The 15638-nt window shown below is 35.5% G+C and overlaps 1 protein-coding gene across 24 annotated transcripts in view; it reads right to left on the bottom strand.

The window, feature by feature from the left end:
• CLOCK (clock circadian regulator) overlaps positions 1-15638 on the bottom strand; it is a 142399-nt gene that overhangs the window by 81381 nt on the left and 45380 nt on the right. For 9 of the 24 annotated variants that reach the window (XM_078068653.1, XM_078068654.1, XM_078068657.1 and 6 more), the window contains one exon: positions 3235-3326. The exons of the other annotated variants lie outside the window; for them this stretch is intronic. The gene's annotated coding sequence lies outside the window, so the exon portion shown is untranslated. The remainder of the gene's footprint in view (positions 1-3234; positions 3327-15638) is intronic. 24 annotated transcript variants of the gene reach the window in all.

Genomic DNA, 15638 nt, shown 5'->3' on the forward strand with positions numbered 1-15638 from the left:
TTTATGAAATGGGGAGATATTAATAACTAAGAAACTTTGTAAAACATTCAAACTTCGCCAAATACAGAAGCAGATATGTTTTTAATTCAGTATGCAACATTAAACATAATTAACAGAAAATCTCAGTGCCTGGAAATCCATCTTTGGAAAAGAACCCTTATATATAAAACAACACATTCTATATTAAAAATAAACTGTGCAGTATCTAATGACATGATACTAGTCCTCTGAATCCCATCTGCCGTCACCTCTCAAGGCTTTCCATTCCTACATCACGAATTCCTCTCTTGATAACTGGATTTTTCTGATCAGCATCTTAGTATTTTACCTTAAAAAACAAAACAAAACAACCCTTGACCCACCAACCGCCTTCAGGTACTACCTCTCCTTTTCTGCTCCTTCTCACAGGAAAACTGCATGGCAGAGTACAGTTGCTGTTTCAACATCTTTAATTCCATTCTCTCCCTTCCTTTAAAATTTAGTGTTTATTTTCACCAATGTATACATGTTCAAAGTCTAAAGTGTCCACAAAGTTTTGCAAGACTTATTAAAAAATCAGAAGTCCTCTGTCTGATCCCCATTTCCCACTTTCCACCACTTTCACCTCCTGAACTGTTTCTTCTGGTAATCAATGCTCCAATATCCTTTATTTTGTTACTTCTTGATTCCTCCGTTTTAGGTAGGGTGCCTAAACAGTCCTAATTTATTCAAGTTGTCCCAATGTAATTATTAAAATGTCTCCTTTTGCTCTCAAAAGAGTCTTATATTTCAGGCATAATCTACTGAACTGCACTAAGAAAAATAAGAATTTAGTTCTCTTTGACTCCCCATCCTTACCTCATATACATGCATACTTGCCCAAATTCCCAGTATCATAATTTTGGCTAGGTGGTTATATTCAGAGTTAACATTACAATGACTCTCTAAATGCAATTCACAGCTGAGTCATACAGCATACTACAATTGCCTCCCCTTTCTAAATAATTTTCCCTAGAGTTGATCATTGTTTTATTATTGACTTACTTTTCTATACACTTATCACCAATTCAGCCCCAAACTCTTCCCTGTCTAAATTTCCTCTTAATATCTTCAAACACATTACACATTCTACCAATTTAATCTCATAGCTATTTATCTTGGTAGCTTCTGACCTATTCCTGTTGGGACTGGATGCTCTCTATAACCAGCAACCAGTGATCAAAATCTCAGTTTTACTTTTCCACTCTTCCACTGAGTTTTTCATTTCTAATTTAATTGTTTTTCTTTCATGTTTCATGGATTTAGCATCTCCTCTTACCTCTCTGAAACTATTAAACAATAGTTTCGTGTTTTAATTTTTACCTGCCTGCCTGGTCACCATTTCCCCTAACCTGGTATTTTCCTTTGGCATGGTATTTGGCTCTCACATAAGAGGTTTTCCTAAAATGTTTAGTGATCTCTGGCTACCAGCTCATTTAAGGGTGGGGTCTAAAAAGATCACTGAAGCTCTGTGTGATAGGGCTTGCTGACTATGAACTTTATTGCAGGGATACCAGGTTAGAATATTTCTTTGGGGAAATTCTTTAAGTCTGTATCTTCAGCCCTTTTCTCTTAGGCTGGTTACAATTTCCAGAAAAGAATCTTCTAAACTACTGACCGAAAATTATAAAAAAATGGTAGCCTAGGTTCTTAATCCCCCTATTTTCAATATGGTACTCCCATTCTCAACCACGTTTGGTGCATCTCTATTTTATCCTTGGTAGAGAATAAATCTTTAGCCTTCTGCTAAGATAGGGAAGGGGTAGTTGCTTGGAATTCCAAGGTCAAGAAAAGGATCTATGATTAGTCCCACTCTTACTCCTTTGCAGAAGTAAAGCGTGCTCTCAATTCCTGACATTTTAGAGGTTCTATAGTGCCATAAAAGTTTGTTTCTCATCATTCTCACAGCTGGCTCAGGATTCTAAGATCCATAAGATAGATATCACACTTCCTTTTGCTTTTCAGCTTCCAAAATTTTGTTGTAATTGTTTCTTCTCTTCTCTTTGTTCTTGTGAAGTTATGTCTTTTGTTAAAAAAAAAAAAATCCTTCTACTTTAGCTTTAATGGAGTTTCAAGAAGAAATAGAATTGTATTTTTTGCCATCTTTAACTGGAAATTCCCCATTTTTCTCTTCATCAATTTTAATCAGGCTTTCACCCTCACACACTCCCACTGAGATTGTTCACTCTTATTAGAGTTATAAAAGGCATTCATGTTGCCAAATCTAATGGCTCCTTTACTCTCTATTTTACCTCTTGGTAACATATGATGTAACTGATCACCTCTGCATTTATTACTTTTCTTTTTTTACCTTCTGTGACAGAACACTTTCCTGATTTTTTACACATCTCATTGGCTGTTCCTTCTCCTCTGATTAATACTGGCATGTCCTAAGGCTAAATCCTTCTTAATCTATGTACACTTCCTAGATAATTTCATCCAGACATACTCCTCTAAGTATCTCCCTATACCAATAAATCCCAAATCCACACCCCTAGACCAGATTCTCAACTTCAGAGTCTTATATCCAACTACCTTTGACATTTCTACAGATTTTACAGGTGTCTAAAATATTATACAGCAAGAGAACACCTGAGTTTCTTACAGAGAAAGCACTCTTACAGAGTACTTTCTTACAGAGCATTCTTTAATTCTGCTAATTTACAGAATTTGCTTCTCTCCCAGTTTTCTTCTCCAACCTAAATTCCATATACTCTTCCCCTCATCTATTATACTCCAGTCACATTTTCTCTCTCTGTTCCTCAAGTATTCCATGGTCATTTTTGTTTACTGCCTGTTAATCTCCTCTCTCAGATCTTCATAGGGCTGGCACATTCTTGCCATTCAGATCTTAATTGAAATATTCTTCTTCAATGAGAGCTTTCAAATATTTCATATTCTTTCAGTAATGAAGGCAGTCACCAGTCTCTATCACATTATCCATTTTAATTCTCTGCATTGAACAACAAATGTTTCATTGGTTTATTATTTGTCCTCCCTCCCTTTAGAATGCAATCCTAAGGAGAACAGGGACAACTTCTGTCTTGTTCATCACTGTATTCTCAGTATCTAAAGTAGCATCAAGTATTTGGAATAAATTAATACAACAGGAAAATTTTTAAAATAAAACATTCCTCAAATTAGTATGTCAAAATAAGTTTATGGATTCATTTATATATTTTGCTGGAAATACACTCTAAGATACCTTTTCATTACCTTTTGTATTTTTTGGATCTTTTGAACTGATTCTTCAGAAAACTATAGATTCAATGTATTCTTCTATATGGCTGACCATCACTCTCAGAATTCTGTTTAAACAACAAAAAAATTTATTAGATTTACTTAACTTATATAAAAGTTTATCATGAAAAAGTTTTAAAGTAATTTTTAAACAAAATTTAGAACTTAGTCACAAAGTGTACATAACAAACGTTAAACTCTACAAATTGTTTCTAAGACACAAAAACTTAAAGAATGAAAACAATTAACTTAATTCTACTATAGAAGTTAAAACACAAAGGTATAACTACAAAAATACATTAATAAGATACACAATAAAAAGATGTAATTTGTGATGTCGATAACAAAGTATGGAAGGGAGAGACATGTAAGAGAGTTCTGAAGCACCATCAATTTAATATAGATTGTCAAAACTATAAGATGTTTTATGTAAGACCTATGGTTAAGCACAAAGAAAACATCTATAGAGGATACACAAAAGGAAATGAGAGAGGAATCAAAGCATGTCACACACACACAAAAAAAACCCAAAAAAACCCAACAACAAAAACAAGAAAAACAAAGACAATAGGAGGAACAAAGTGACAAAAAACTACAAGACAGTCAAAAACAAATAACAAAATGGACACAGTAAGTCTTCCCTATCAGTAATTACTTTAAATATAAAAGGACTAAAGTCAGCAATCAAAAGAGTAGCTAAATGGATCAGAAAAAGTAAGATCCAACTATTTACTGTCTACAACAGAGTCAACTCTAGATTTAAAGACATACAGAGGATGAAAGTAAAAGTGAAAAGATATTCTATGCAAATGTAACCAAAAGAGAGCAGGAGTGACCATACTTCTATCCAACAAAATAAACTTTAAGTCAAAAACTGACAAGAGGCAAAAAAAGGACATTATATAATGATAAAAGGGTCAATTCATTAGGAAGATGTAAGAATGATATATACACCCAACATGAGAACACCCAAATATTTGAAACAAATACTGATGGAACTGAAGAGTGAAACAGATAGCAACACAATAATAATAGAGATTTCAATACCCCAGTATCAAAAAGGATAAAATATCTAGACAGAATATCAATAAGGAAACAGGCAACTTGAATAACATTACAGACCAAATCAACTTGACAGACATATACAGAACATTCCACCCAACAGCAGTAGAATACACATTCTTCTTAACTGCACATGGAACATTCTCCAGGACATACCACATTTTAGATCACAAAATAAGTCTTAACAAATTTAAGAAGACTAAAATCATACCAACTATCTTTTCTGCCAACAATGGAATGAAACTAGCGATCGATAACAAGGAGAACTGAAAAATTCACAAATGCATGAAAATTAAACAACACACACCCTTAAGCAGTGGATCAAAGAAGAAATCAAAAGGGAAATTAGAAACTTGGAGACAAACAAAAACATAACACATCAAAACTTATGGGATGCAGCAAAAGCAGTACTAACAGGGAAGTTTATAGTGGTAAATACTACATTAAAAAAGAAAAAATATCTTGGGGGCACCTGGGTGGCACAGTCAGTTAAGCATCCAACTATTGGTTTCGGTTCAGGTTATGATCTCAGGGACATGAAATCAAGCCCAGCATTGGGCTCCATGCTCAGCACGGAGTCTGTTTGAGATTCTCTCTAACCCCTCTGCCCCTTCCCCCAGCCCCACTCTCAATTAAAAATAAATAAATAAATCTCATAAATAAAACAGAATCCAGTTCTAAAAAAAAAAAAGAAGAAGAAATCTCAAAAATGAACCCTAACTTTACACCTCAAGGAACCAGAGAAAGAACAAACAAGCCCAAAGTTAGCAGAAGGAAGGAAATAATAAAGACTAAAGTAGCAGATGTAAACAAAACAGAGGATTAACAATAGGAAAAAAATTAAAAAAGGAGTTTTTAGAAAAGATCAACAAAATTGAGAAACCTTTAACTAGACTAAGAAAAACAGAAGAGAAAACTCAAATCAGAAGTGAAAGATGCAGGGACGCCTGGGTGGTTCAGGAGGTTAAGTGCCTGCCTTCGGCTCGGGTCATGATCCCAGGGTCCTGGGATCGAGTCCCATGTCAGGCTCCTTGCTCAGCGGGGAGCCTGCTTCTCCCTCTGCCTGCTGCTCCCCCTGCTTGTGCTCTCCCTCTCTCTCTCTCTGACAAATAAAAAAATCTTAAAAAAAAAAGTGAAAGATGCAGTACTACAACTGACACCACAGAAATACAAAGATTCATAAGAGACTACTTACTATGAACAATTAGACACCAACAAATTAGATAGCCTAGAAGAAATAAATTCTTAGAAATACACAACCTACCAAGACTGAGTCATGAAGAAGTAGAAAATCTGAACACACCTGTATGACTAGTAAGGATACTAAGTAATCAAAAACCTCTCAACAAAGAAAAGCCCAGGACCAAACAGATTCAACGGAAAATTCTACTAAACATGTAAAGAAGAATTAATTAACATCAATCTTTCCCAAACTCTTAGAAAAAATTGAAGAGGGAATACATCCAAACTCATTTTATGAAGCCAACATCACCTTGATACCAAAGCCAGACAGACTCTGCAAGTAAAGAAAACTACAGGTCAATATCCCTAATGAATATAGATGCAAAAATCCTCAACAATATACTAACAAACTAACAAACCAAACCCAAGAGCATATTAAAAGGGTAATACACCACGACCAAGTGGGATTTATCCCTGGGGTACAAGCATGTTTCAACATACAATAATCAATCAATATGATGCAGCAAATCAACAAAACAAAGCATAAAAATCACATGAATTTGTCAATGCAGAACAAGCATTTGACATAATTCAACACCCTTTCATGATAAAAAACACACAATAAACTAGGAACAAATAAAATTTCTCAAGATAACAAAGGCCATATATGAAAAGCCCAGAGCTAACATCATTATCAACAGTGAAAAACTGAAAGCTTTCCCTTGAAGATGAGGAACAAGGCAAGGATGCCCACTCTTACCACTTGTATTCAACACTGTACTGGAAATTCTAGCTAGAGTAATTAGGTAAGAAAAAAAAGGCTTACACAAATCAGAAAGTAAGAAGTAAAATTATCCCTGTTCACAGATGACATGATCTTATATGCAGAAAACCCTAAAGATTCCACAAAAAACCCATTAGAACTAACAAATGTCAAAGTTGCAAAACACAAGATCAACACAAAAATCAGTTGCACTTCTATATACACTAACAATAAACAATCTGAAAAGGAAATTAAAAAAAACAATGTCATTTACAATAGCATCAAAAAGAATAAAATAATTAGTAACAAACCTAACGAAAAAGGCAAAAGATTTGTACACTGAAAACTATAAAATAGTTTTCTGAAATAAGAAATAAGACACAAATAAATGGAGGGAAGTTTACAGTGGACATACAAAGGATGTTTATAGAAGATTTAGTATCATTAAAATTGCCCATATTACCCAATGTCATCTACAGATTCAATGTAATCTCTATCAAAATCCCAATGGCATTCTTTGCAGAAACTGAAAAAAAAATCCTAAAATTCATATGGAACAACAAAGGATCTCAACTAGTCAAAAACAATATTGAGAAAAAAGAACAAAGCTAGAACAAAGCTGAAGGCCTCACACTTCCTAACCTGTAAACGTATTACAAAGCTACAGTAATCAAATGGTATGAAGTGGCATAAAAACGAACACATTGATCAACGGTAAAGAAAAGAGAGCCCAGAAATAAACCTAGGCATATATGGTCAAATGATCTTCAACAAGTGTGCCAAGACTACATAATCAGAAAGCATAGTGTCTTTAACAAACAGTGCTGGGAAAACAGTATATCCACATGCAAAAAAAGACTGAAACTGGATGGACCCTACCTTACACCATACACAAAAACCAAATCAATATGGATTAAAGACTTAAATGTAAGACTTGAAACTATAAAACTCCTAGAGGAAAACAAAAGGGAAAGTTTCAGGACACAGGATTTGGAAATCATATCTTGGATATGACACCAAAAGGAAAGGAAACAAAAGCAAAAACTGACAAGTGGGACTCCTTCAAGTTAAACAACTTATGCGCAGCAGAAGAAACAAGAGTGAAAAGGTAATCTATGGAATGGGAGAAAATATCTGATAACCATATATATCTGATAAGGGATTAATATCCAAAATACATAAGAAACCCCTACAACTTAGCAAAACAACAAAACCCATAAATAACCCAATTTTTTAAAAAAAGGCAAATGACTTAAACATTTCTCCTAAGACATACAAATGGCCAACAGATATATGAAAAGATGCTCAAAATCCTTAATCATAAGAGAAATGCAAATCAAAACCACAATGAGATATCAGGGCATCCCTGTTAAAATGGCCATTATAAAAACAACAAAAATATAGAAAACAGAAATAAATAAGTTTGGCAAGGATGTAGAAAAATTGGTACTTTGTTCATGGTGGGTAGGAATGTAAAATAGTGCCACCACTATGGAAAAGAGCAAAGAAATTTCTCAAAAAACTAAAAATACAACTATCATATAATCCAGGAATTCCACTTCTGGGTATTTATGCAAAAGGAATGAGAACAGGATCTCGAAGAGATCACTGTACTCCTATATGTTCACTGCAGCATATTCACAATAGCCAAGAGGTGGAAACAACCTAAACAGTCCATGGACAAATAAATGGATAAAGGAATGGTATATACATACAATGGAATATTATTTAGTTCTGAAAAAGAAGGAAATCCTTTCATACTTAACAACATGGATGAATCTTGAGGACTTTATGCTAAGTGAAATAAGCCAGTCACATTAGAACAAATAATGCATGATTCCACTTAACATGAGGTGTCTAAAGTAGTCAAACTGATAGAAGCAGAAAGTAGAATGGTGGTTGTCAGGGGCTTGGGGGAGGGGGAAATCAGGAATTGCTGTTCAATGGATATAGAGCTTCATAGTCACGCAAGTTGAAAAAGTTTCAGAGATCTGCTATACAACAATGTACAAAGAGTTAACAGTACTATACACACTTAAAATTTTAAGAGAGCAGATTTCATATATGGTCTTTTCTCTCCATCCATTTAATCTATATATGTCTTTATATTTACAGTGGGTTTCTTGTAGACAACATATAGTTGGATCTTGTTTCTTAATCCACTCTGACAATCTCTGTCATTGAATTGGTACATTTAGGCTGATACTCAAAGTGATTATTGATATAGTTGGACTAATAGCTACCATATTGATTATTGCTTCTACTTGTTGCCCTTGTTCTTTGTTCCCATTTTTGTCTTCCACTCTGTCTTTTGCCGTTTTCAGCATCTTATATGATTTTCTGAGCAGTTTACAGGATTCCTATTCTCTCCTTCCTTAGCATATTGGTTACGTTTCTTTTTCTTTACCTTTTTTTAGTGGTTTAGTGGTTTTCACTTTTTTAGGTGGTTACCCTAGAGTTTATAATATCATTTTTGAAGTTTTTTTTCTTTTATACATAGATATATTTTTTAAGTAACCTCTACCCTCAACATGGGGCTCAAACTCATGACCAGGTGCCCCTATAATATACATTTACAACTAATCCAAGTTCACTTTCAAATAAACTATACCACTTGACAAGTAGTATACCTTATAACCAAATAATCCTAATTCCTCTCTCCTATCCCTTGTATTGTCATTCATTTCACTTATACATAAGTATGTACGTATGTGTGTGTGTGTATATATATATATACACATACACAAGTATATACAAATTCATTATTGCTATTACTATGAACAAACTGTTATGTGAGGTCAATTAAGAATAAAAATAGAAGTTTATTGTTGTTATTTTACCTTTACTTACTCCTTCTTCAATGCTCTATCTTATTTTACAAACTTCCAAGTTTCCAACCTATTCCATTTTCCTTCTCTCTAAAGAACTTCTTTTAATATTTCCTGCAAGGCAGGTCTACTACCAACAAATTCCCTCAATTTGTTTGAGAAAGTCTTTATTTCTTCTTCATTTTTCAAGAGTAATTTCATAAGAAAAAGAATTCTAGGTTGGTGAGTTTTTCTCTCAATACTTTAAATATTTCACTCTACTTTCTTCTTACTTGCACGGTTTCTGAGGGGAAGTCAAATGTAATTCTTTGTTCTTCTATAGGTAAGGTGTTTTCTTTCTCTAGCATCTTTCAGGATTTTTTTTCTTCCTATCTGATTTTCTATAGTTTGAAAATGATACGCCTAGGTGTTGTTTTGGGGGGGTACTTATTCTTCTTGGTGGTCTCTGAACTGGATCTGTGATTTGGGGTCTGACATTAACTTGGGGAAATTCTCAGTCATTATTATTTCAAAAGTTTCCTCTTTCTCCTGGTATTCCCATTACACACATGTTACAACTTTCATAGTTGTCCCACAGTCCGTGGATATTCTGTTCTTTTCGGTCTTTGTCCTCTTTGTTTTTCATTTTCAAGGATTCTACGAAGATATCCTCTAGCTCAGAGGTTCTTTACTCACGTGTCCGGTCTACTAATAAGCCCATCAAAGGTATTCTTAATTTCTGGTACAGTGTTTAACTCCTTATCTACCTTTTTAGGATTTCCATCTCTCCACTTACACTGCCCGCCTGTTCTTGCACATTGTCTATTTTATCCATTAGATCCCTGAGCACATTAATTATAGTTACTTTAAATTCCTGATCTGATAGCTGAAACATCCTTGTGCCATGTCTGGTTCTGATATTTGTTCTGTCCCCTCAAATTGTGTTGTCTTTTGGTATGCCTCGTAATTTTTTCTTGATTGCTGGACATGATGCACTAGGTAAAAGGAACTGCTATAAACAGGCCATTAGTAATGTGGTGGTGGGGTGTGGGGGGGGAGGGGAAGCATTCTATAGTCCCATGATTAGGTCTCAATCTTTCAGTAAGCCTGTGCATCTGGACTGTGAAGTTCATCAATGTTTCTCAGGTTTTTTTCTCCCTCCTTAAACTAACATGGTTAGAGTAGGTAGGCATTTGGTATTTCTCTTCTTCCGGATGAGTTAGACTCCCGTTAACTAGTTTCCCCTGAGAGTGGGTCTTGTTAAGAACACAGTACTCTGGTGTATTTCAAAATGGTTCTTTTTCCCTTACTCCTGCTGGAAGCAAGAGGAGATATTTCTGATATTCACTGTGGGAACCTGGTTGAGCTCTTAGAGGTAAATCTCACAATATTGTTGAGGCCCCCTATGATTGGGTCCCTTTGGAGTTTTCAATTGTCAAAGTTATATATAGTGAGCCTCCAGCAACTTGTCAATTACAGTTCTGGTTCTGCACTGGTTTCTGAGGTGGTTTCAGCTCCTCAGTCTCTGTTCTAGGAAGCTGTGACTTCCTCTATTTACCTGACTCTCTAATCTTAGGGAGATTGCCCTGTGATCAAATTTTCCCTGTGTGCCCCCCTTTCTTATGCATCCAAGAATTGATTTTTTCTGACCATTCACCTTTTTACTTGTTAGGACAAAGTGGTGGCTTTGTTATTTGTTTTCTTTTTTCCATATAATTTTTTTAAACCCTAAAAGTTAGTGTCACTTTAATAAAATAATTTTAATGTTTAAATCACCAAGTGTATTTTTACCTAGGAACTTTAAAGTAAAAAAAAAAAATTTATGACAGACTCAATTTTTTTCAATTTTTATTACAGTAAAAAAATTACAGAAAAATAAAGGTACAATAGATTAGATTAAGGCTGTCAATTACTCATTTTAAGTCAGTAAGTATTTAAGAATCGAGAGAAGTTCAAGCTCTATGTTAGAGATTATAGGTACTAAATAAATTGAAGTAACTAGTTAACAACAAGGAATTTCTTAGGCCTTTTCCTGTAATAGACCATGGCACAAATTAATGACATGATCTAAAGCATTATAACACCAACTGTACAGAGGCTGCCACAGTATTTACTATTTAATAGTTTTCCTGTGAATCAGTTCTCAATAGTTCAAATACTTGCTTTAAGAATGCCAATGAACAGGGGCGCCTGGGTGGCTCAGTCGTTAAGCGTCTGCCTTCGGCTCAGGTCATGATCCCAGGGTCCTGGGATCGAGCCCCACATCGGGCTCCCTGCTCGGCGGGAAGCTTGCTTCTCCCTCTCCCACTCACCCTGCTTGTGTTCCCTCTCTCGCTGTCTTTCTCTCTGTCAAATAAATCAATAAAATCTTAAAAAAAAAAAAAAAAAAAGATTCATGATAAACAGTGTAGGGAGCTCAAAAAAAAAAAAGAATGCCAATGAGCATATATGAATTACTTTCACGGAAGTCTCTGCCTCAGCTAATATGAAAATGGTCACGACCCAATAGTGACTGATAATCATCTTTACATAATATTTATTAAAGAGTCAACTATTCACATATAGCTGGTTCATATTTGGTTTCTCCCACTGTCTCCCTACTTTCTGTGTGTGTGTGTTTGCACGCACACGTGCATACTTTAGTTTTCATTTTCACCTTCAAGAAGGAAAATGAGGGTGAATTTTACTCAAATTTTTTGGTGCTGTAAACTTCAGGAAGCTGTCAATTTCAGTTATAAATGTTCTTTCACTGACAAGGAAAATTAGGAATTACTGTGTTCTTACTATTTTTCATTGTAGAAGTGGAATATCACTATAACATTCTCATTGACAATATTCTTCTAAATCATGAGTTTCTTCAAAACAGGAGTAATAATTTACTTATCCATCTATTACTAGGACCTGTCAGAGTATTCGACAAATCCTATTTCTCAACTGGCACTGGTGAATAACTGAATTAAATGAGACCAATTCAACCTTGCCACAAAATTAGTGCAAAACTTTACAGTCAAGTTTGCTTCTGACCCACCCAATGCCCATTCTAAATTTTTTTTATTTTTTAAAAGATTTTATTTATTTATTTGACAGAGAGGGAATGAGAGAGAGAGAGCATGAGAGGGGGTAGGGTCGGAGGGAGAAGCCAACTTCCTGTGGGACTCAATCCCAGGACTCTAGGATCATGATGTGAACCAAAGGCAGTCACCCAACCAACTGAGCCACCCAGGTGCCCCATTCTAAATTTTTTTGAATAAAGAATATAATTGTATATGCAAAATAACAGCAACAAAAAAGGATATTTTTTTTTTTTTAAGATTTTATTTATTTATTTGACAGAGAGAGAGAGATAGCGAGAGCAGGAACACAAGCAGGGGGAGTGGGAGAGGGAGAAGCAGGCTTCCTGCCGAGCAGGGAGCCCGATGTGGGACTCGATCCCAGGACCCTGGGATCATGACCTGAGCCGAAGGCAGACGCTTAACGACTGAGCCACCCAGGCGCCCAAAAAAGGATATTTTTTTATAGCAAAAGATATATTTTTGAGAAAAGGCGATTTTTGATAACAAAACAATACTCTGGGAAATTGAAGGAATCAAAAATAAGTGGTCTGAGTCAAAAGCACCAGAGCAACAGGACTGAGTTCCTAAAATGTGCATGAAACAAAATTCAGAAGCCAGATCCCTGTGTCCTAGTTAGTTTTAAGTACTTTGGGATAGTGCTACCCAGTCAGAATTACAGCAGCTAATAAACAGCATGCTGGAGGAGTCAGTATAAAACTTAAGATCTACGGAATTTAGAAAGGCATGGATGGAAATCTCTGGAAAATAACAAAACCACCCTAAGCCTCAGAATTCTTAGCTAAGAGGGTTCTTGTGAAGAATAAAAGATATAATGAATAGGGATACCTATTTTTATTAACAAAATAAACACAAATGGCAACTCCCCCTTGGAAAAAAACAAACGGCTTAAACATTTGCAGCATGACAAAGGGTTATTATCTTTACCACATAAGGATATTTAGAAGTTATTCAGAAAAATGTTAAAATCCAACCCCCCCACCCCCGAACCCCCCACCTTAGGCTTTCAATGGATTCACCAAAGCAGCTTTACCCAACCTGGGCCCCAGGATCATCTCAGATGCCCAGTGAAGAGAATTCCCAGGAAGGCTCAGCTGCCTCTCAAACTATCTCTGAAGTATTAATAAAGAACCTTAGTAAATTGACTCTCAACCCCAGTATCAAACTCCCTTCCCCTCTACCAGAATATCTACCCCAACAGCAGGACAGAGAGAAGAAACCACAGGGGCTTGTTGACCGCATCCTCAGCAGCAGGAGGAGGGGTGGAATAAGGACTTTGATAACTGCTTGGAAAGAAAGGATGGAAAGGATGATGCGACTGATTCAATACCAGCACTACCTCAACCAGTGGTCCATGCTTCAAAAAAATCTACAGCAGAAGGAAACTGAGTCTGAATCAAGAGTGGAAAGATTTAGACGAAGCCGTCATCACTGCCTGCAACATAAAGATCTTTCTGAGGACACCAGCATGGAGAATAATTATGACACAGAGCCTATGTAAACATAAACTTTATTCTTGTACTGTTTCTTCTTGCTAGTAATTTTAGGATCATTACGCAGCAGAGCTTACGAAAGCTGCTCTATGTTAGGACAAACTGCATAATATTTTACGAATCTATGATATAAGCTCTGTCTTTTTTTGTATCTTTTCTACCTTGATACCAGTAATTTGTGAGGAATCCCGTAGTTTGCATCTGAATGACCTTAATATACTTCCACGTTTTGATTTGACCTAAGGAAGCACTAATAGGTTTTGAATGTGGCCTGTGTGTTTGAGAAGCCTGAAGTCATTAAGATAAAACCTAGCATCAAAAATTGGAAGCTAAGTAACTTGTGCAGAAGGAATACACAGAAAACTTTGGGTGGTTTGGTTAGAGCATAATTAGGGCTGAGTGCACAGGCTAAATTTTCTGGTTTTCAAAAACTGAATTGTAATAAAAATTTTTTGATGTGCTATTTCAATTTTCAGTAGCAAATGTGTGTGTAGAGGATCTTATTAAAATCGAGACTTATTTGAAAAAAATAAAAATAAAATAAAATCCAACCCCCCAAAATGAGCAAAAAGTATAACCAAATGAGGCACAAAGAAAACAAATGGCTAATAAATATAAAATTATTCCTGGCTAAATATCAAAGAAGCTTTGTTATAAATATTAGTGATTCCTTAAAAATTATACTTCATATAGTTATCATTCAGCAAATATTTACTGAGCACCAATACAAGTGTCCAACACTGTGCTAATGGTAGTTTTAAAATGGCAAAACAGTCATATCAACTGCATTTGAGGCACTTCCCAAACGCATGCACAAAATGCTCTGTGAATACATAAGAGGGACACAGAGTCGTTGAGGAAGCCTCCTGGAAGAAGTAATCCTTAAGTTGAAATCTTTAGGATGAATAAAATTCACCAGGCCAAGAGACAGAGAACTGTGATGCCAAAAGAACAGTAAATGCAAAGGTCTGGACACACAAGCAAGAACTATAATTTTAGGGTACTCTAAGTAGTTCAGCATGATTAGAGCAAAAACCAAGGACAGGGTGGGGTAAAAACTGGGGGTAAGAGATAAGAATGATGAGGTGTGTATATCATGAAAGGCCACATGAAGGTTAAAAAAAAAATCACCTGCCCCTCAACGGCAACATGAAAACACTGAAGTAGCTTTAAGCAGGGAAGTAACATTAATAGTCTTGTTCTTTTGAAATATCATTCTGGCTACAATATAAAGAATGGAATGAAGAAGGCAAAACTAGAGTTAGGGAGACTAAGAGAAGAAGGTTATTATAGTAATTCAGGCAAAATAATACAGAGGCAGAGGTTATATAAAGAAATATAAGAATTTTAATAAATAAGGGTACTGGATCGCTCAGTCGGTTAAGTGTCTGACTTCAACTTAGGTCCTGGGATCGAGCCTCAGATCGGGCTCCTCACTCAGTGGGGAGTATACTTGTCTCTCTCCCTCTGCCCCAGCCCCCACTTGCACGCGTTCACTCACGCTCTCTCTCTCTAAATAAATAAATGAAATCTTAAAAAAAAAAAAAGAATTTTAATAAATGCTAAGATGACTAGACAGAACTTGTGATTAGTTATCAGAAGAAGTATGGTTCAGGAAGCAGTTGAGAATATCACCCAAATTTTGGCTTGGACATCTCTGTGGGTTGGATAGGAAACATAGGAAGAATAAGCTGGAGGAAAACGAGAGCTAATAATGACATTGAAAGCAGTGGCTACTATTTTTTGAACACTTAGTATGTGCCCAGCATTCCTTAAAGTCTTCTCTCATTTAAGACTCTCAACAATCAGATGAGGTAAGCTCTATTATTATCTCCATTTTACTGACGAGGAAACTGAAAAACAAAGAGTATAGGTAAGCTAAGGAAGGTCATCAATAAAGCTGAGATTTGAATGCTGATAGTTTAGCTTGAACTATACTCTTAATCACTCTGTTACAGATACCTCACATATATTTTAGATGATGGATTCAGTTTTAGACATG

The sequence above is a fragment of the Halichoerus grypus genome, chromosome 3, assembly GCF_964656455.1.
Source record: "Halichoerus grypus chromosome 3, mHalGry1.hap1.1, whole genome shotgun sequence".
Classification (NCBI taxonomy): Eukaryota; Metazoa; Chordata; class Mammalia; order Carnivora; family Phocidae; genus Halichoerus; species Halichoerus grypus.